This window comes from Geotrypetes seraphini, chromosome 17 (assembly GCF_902459505.1).
Source record: "Geotrypetes seraphini chromosome 17, aGeoSer1.1, whole genome shotgun sequence".
Taxonomy (NCBI): domain Eukaryota; kingdom Metazoa; phylum Chordata; class Amphibia; order Gymnophiona; family Dermophiidae; genus Geotrypetes; species Geotrypetes seraphini.
Genome location: NC_047100.1, coordinates 2,623,068 through 2,629,009, shown reverse-complemented (window position 1 = coordinate 2,629,009; position 5,942 = coordinate 2,623,068).

Genomic DNA, 5,942 nt, shown 5'->3' with positions numbered 1-5,942 from the left:
CTTGTAAAGTATGTTAAATTCAATAAAAATAAAGTTATAAAAAAAAAAGAACTTCCTGATATTTGTCTTGAACTTGTCCCCCCTTAGCTTCAGCCCATGTCCTCTTGTCCGTACCACGAACCCCCCCCCCCCCCAAATACACAGCACTGTTTTTTTTAAAGAATTTTACAAATAAAGCATAGTCTTCTGGGGTTTTACCTTCATTTGGATTCACCCCCTCTCTCACACTCTTATCTGACATCCATCTCTCATCAAAGACTTGCAAGCTGTGGCTTCTTACATTTTTACATCTTGTCTTTTGGTAAAAGATCAAATTTTGCTATATTATTCTGTGGTCATATAACTAGTAGCCCACCAGTTTCACATGGGTTAGGTCATTTTAAAAGGTTTGTGTGGTTTTTCCATTTTGGAAAACTGCTATTTGCATGTGTGAAAGCCATAGGATGTGGTTTCTTTCTGTGTGCATTCTATGGCGTACAATGGCATTAAGACATGCATAATTAAGAAAAGCCTGGATGTCGGTATTTGATATCCACGGCAGATATCAATACAAAAAGGTCAAGTGCTCATTGCATTATCCATTTAGGAGCCAACGCTGCTTAACTTTCTGGTGTCAACACCACGTCCAAATATCTAAAAATCAAAGCTTTTTTTGCAATTTCCTAACTGGCTACACTTGAATGTGCAGCTTTGCAAAACACGGCACTTGCACATTTAAGAGCCGACAACTACACATGTTATGTAACAAGTCCATCATCCACACTTATGTGTCCCCTTTTACATGAAGGACAAAAAGAAAATCTAACATATCTGCAGTAAAAAATACAATGAACAGAAGGCAAAGAAAAGTAGTGCAGACAGATGCACAAGCTGCAGGCAATGTTTATTTTAAACAAGCAAACAGATAGTTGCTTACAAATGAACCACTTTATGTAAAAAATGGGACCCAACACGGTCTGTGTTTCGAACTGTCTTCTTCAGGGGTCCCAAAAGTAGTGATTATAAAAGACATGCAACAAATGCCTGAGCTGTATGTTGTGTACTTGTACGACTGATGCAGTAGAAGGCCCAACCATCAGCTTCCTAAATTAACATAGTAGATGACAGCAGATAAAGACCCGAATGGTCCATCCAGTCTGCCCAACCTGATTCAATTTAAATTAAAAAATTTTTTTTCTTAGCTATTTCTGGGCAAGAATCCAAAGCTCTACCCGGTACTGTGCTTGGGTTCCAACTGTCCAAATCTCTGTTAAAACCTACTCCAGCCCATCTACACCCTCCCAGCCACTGAAGCCCTCCCCAGCCCATCCCCCACCAAACGGCCATATACAGACACAGACCGTGCAAGTTTGCCCAGTACTAGCCTTAGTTCAATTTTTAATATTATTTTCTGATTCTAGATCCTCTGTGTTCATCCTATGCTTCTTTGAACTTGGTCACAGTTTTACTCTCCACCACCTCTCTCGGGAGCGCATTCCAGGCATCCACCACCTTCTCCGTAAATCCTGAGCATTATTTTGCCACCATAGCTGAAAAGAGTATTATCTTATTTCATTAAGTGCCAATTTTGACTTTGTTTCAGAGAACTTTTCAACACCTCCTTCATAATAGCAAAATGGAGATTCATGTCCGTATTGCCAAGGCTCCAGGCAGCATCATTGTTAAACATGCTGGTGCCATTAGTTGGGAACCCAATGTCATCGGCAAGAGCATCTCCTTCATCCTGAGAAGGCTTGGGGTCCCCTCTAGCATAGCCTTGTTTGCACCATCCTAACGCCAGACCTAGGTGCGTTTCTGTACTTCTAGAAACCACACTGAGTTTGTTTCTTCAGTGGAAGTTGCCTTCTTGCATAATAACGCTAACTTCAAAGCTAAAGATTTCCCTGAAATAGAGTTTTAGTCTATTCTCTGCTGCAATCTGATTTGGTTTTGTGTTCTAATCTAGTCTGAAATTAGAAGAGACTGCTGGACTACTTTATTCTTCTCAAAGTCTGTTTTTGGTGCAATGCACAAATTTGACAACTGATGGCACTGCAAGTTCAGAAACAACACAGCATCTTACTGTTTCAAGAATTCAACTTGTAGAAACTGTATTATTGAGACTGGCGATGATATTTTAAGAGGATTTCTGTTTTGCAGTCTTGTGGATACTTCCTCTAAAGTTATTTTGGGGGGTTTTATGGGCTATACTGTATATTTGTTTCATGCTCTATACATGCAAAATCCTGTTCCATATACTTGTTTTCTACCAGGTCGATAGTCAAATGCTACAGTCAGCATTTCTCTTTAGTTATCCAGACAGTGAGTGGTTCTAAATATAATGGTGACTGCCGCTGACTCTAGAGATACCCGCCGGATTATTTTCAAAGGATTTCTTCTTACCTTTAAGGTAAAAGCAGTTCATTTGCCTGCATTCATTGCTAGGCTGTTAGTTCCCCACACAACTTCTAGAGTACTCCGATCATCGCAACAGAATCTCCTTGCAATTCCCTCTGTTTGCCCGTTAGTCTATGATGCGACCCACAAAACAATCTTCTCGGTCGTAGATTCCCACATTGCGGAACTCGCTCCCATCGAATATGAGACAAGAAACCAATAATGTGTGAAATATAACAATCAATTAAGACAAAACAAAACAATTCAGATGTCAGCCCATTATGTTGCAAACATACAGATGCATAAGAACATAAGCCTAGCCTTACTGGGTCAGGCCAGTGGTCCATCAAGCCCAGTAGCACGTTCTCATGGTGGCCAATCCAGGTCACTAGTACCTGGCCAAAACCCAAAGACTAGCAACATTCCATGCTACTGATCCAGGGCAAGCAGAGGCTTCTCCCATGTCTTAATAACAGACTATGGACTTTTCCTCCAGAAATTTGTCCAAACCTTTCTTAAAACCAGCTACGCTAAGCTCACAGTCAGTCTTTCCAACTCCTTCCTGTCCCTTAGAGATCCACAGAGAGGCAGTTCTATACACCCGCCACCTTTCCTGTAAATAAATATTTCCACAGAATAATTCTAAGTCTGCCACCTTTCACTCTCATCCTATGACCCCGAATTCCAGAGCCTCCTTTCCATTAAAAAGTGCCAGAGCCATGTGCATTTATACCTCAGAGGTATTTATCATCTCTCTCCTTCCCTGCCTCTCCTCAAGTTTAGATCTATCCCTGTAGACTTTTTGAGGAAGATTATCAACCATTTTAGTAGTTATCCCAATCCCATGAGCCATCTCCACCAGCTTTATCTCATTTTGAAGGCACAATCGCCAGAACTCCAAATAAGGTCTTAACAGAGACATATTAAAAGGCTACTGGTCATTTTTCTCTCTTTGCATCCAAGAATCCTTCTGGCTTTTGCTACAAAATGTGGGATAAATAGAAAGTGCATGGAATCAAAACAAAACTTGAGGGGGGAGTGTTGTAGAGTGGTTAACGCTACAGCCTCAGCACCCGAGGATGTTGGTTCAAACCCACAGTTCCTTGTGACCCTGGCTAAATTACTTAATCCCTCCATTTCCCCACTGGGAAAAATGTTTGAGTACCTGAATAAATTCAAGTAAACTGTTCTGAGCTCCCCTGGGAGAATGGTATAGAAAATTGAAGAAATAAATAGTGTGAAAAGTTTCAGCCTCTGATAACCAGAGCTGGTATTGTGACATCATAATACCTCATTCCACCAGTAAGAGCCAACTTCATCAGTGATGTCACAATGGCTTGATTGTCCTAGGCTTGGCTCACTTTTACTACATTTTGATTTCTAGAGTGGTGTTGTGGGTTCAAACCCACACTGCTCCTTGTGACCCTGGGCAAGTCACTTAATTCCCCCATTGCCCCAGGTACAGTAGATAGATTGGGAGCCCACCATGACAGACAGGGGAAAATGCTTGAGTAGCTAAACCGTTCTGAGCCCCTGGGAGAATGGTATAGAAAATTGAAGAAATAAACAAGTGGAGATAGTTTGCTTAGGGTCGGGAACTCCAAGTCTATTAGGGTTGAAAGTCACAAACTAAGTCAGGAACTAGGTTGCAACCTCCACATGCTGTTGCTTGTGCAAATCAGTAAGCTGTTTGGGATCCCTTCATGCATAGACTTTCCTGTATCCCAAATCATCATGCATTATGGCAAATGCAGATCCATAGCCCATATCCAAATCTGCAGCCATTTGAGACACCATAGTAACATATAAATGACGGCAGATAAAGACCTGAACGGTCCATCCAGTCTGCCCATTAGTTATTCTCATTAAAGATACATGCTTAAATTAACTTGTCTCTTGTTTGCTATTTCTAACTAAAGTCCGCCTGGTATTGTCCTAGTTTTCAACTGCTGAAGTTGCCGTCCAAGCTCACCCCAGCCCATCCTACACCGAATCGCCATCTACGGGACACAGACCATACAAGTCTGGTCTTAGTTCTTTCATTTATATTTATTGATTCAATTTTCTATACCGTTCTCCCAGGAGAGCTCAGAACGGTTTACATGAGTTTATTCAGGTATTTTAAGTATGACTTATTTTATGTGTGTAAAACAGTGGCTTATGCTCCCATATGGCTTTTACAATTATGCCAGTTCACCAAAGATAGCAGTGTAATCAATCACCAACCAGGAAGTAGCGTTGGAAGAATAGAATTATGCTCCACTTACTTTATTTTTGATTCTTGGCTGGGCTTTCTATTGTAAACCACTTAATACTTGGCAAACAATGTTCTATGAAATGATAGGTTATACTGCATAGCAAACATTAGTGCTGGAATTCGCTAGCTTATAAAAGGCCTCCACTGTCTTTGTTTTCTGCACCTTCTCTGACCCTCCCACCCTATCCCTCATCCACCCAACCCATCTTTGGCTTCTTATGGTGTCGAGTTCTAATTTTTGAAGCTTTCCCCAGATAGAGTGATTTCCATCGTCATCACTCTTTTCTAAAGGCTCACCTGTCCCACTAGCATTTTTTAAATGTTAAGTTGCCCTACTCAATCAGTTTCCCTGTTGATTGCCATGCTTTTATTTGTTCCGTTTGTATGTCTTGTAGGCCTGTATTTTCGAGACTCTAAGTTCTAGGAAGCAGGGACCATCTGTGTCTGGAACGTTGTACATGCATCTGATGATACTATCCATAGGAAGATTTTACATAGGCCAGAAGCTGCCTTTCTAACCTCACTAAAGAGACAGTGTGAGCACAATTTCCTGGTCAGCTTTTTAAAGCAATATATCTTTGATTTGGCCATCAGTCTAAACCTAAGGCCCTTCTCATCTCTGTTTGGCTAGGCTCATAGTCCCTTGTTTGACTGAGATTGAGAACTTGGATAATGGAGGGGTTAACACCCTGATAGTCAAGCCAAGAGGGATTTAATGACTAAACCCCTCCTTCACACACATTTTTCTTAAGTATTATTTATTTCATAGATTTATAGAGAGATTGGATTGACTGCCCTTCAGGAGAAATGTCCTAAGAAAGCAGTACACATACAATACACACTAAAAAATACCCCAATAAATCAAGAATGATTTATAATAAATATTAACAGAAAATAGGAAACAACGTGACATAAAACACTCCACAGGCTCCACTAGGGTTGCCAGATTTTACGATTGTAAAATCTGAACACCCTAGACCCGCTCCCCAGTCTCGCCTTAGCTCCGCTCTGCCTCCTGCCCAACGTGAGTGAGAGGAGGCTAAAACCCGGACAAAGTGCCGGGTTTTGAAAAGCCGTCCAAATCCCCAGACACAGGACCCCTGTATTAATCACGAGAAAGCTTGCCGTCCAATACTCAAAGCAGTTTAAGTGGGCAGAAGTAGCACTGCCATTAACTATTGGCTCTGACCAGCCATGTGGAAAGTGGGCAGTCAGGAGGGGTGGAGTTAGGGAGGAGTCGGTAGTTTTGTTCATTGGCAGCACCCACATAGCTAACTGGGTGCATTAAGGACAGCTTTGAAGGTAGAGG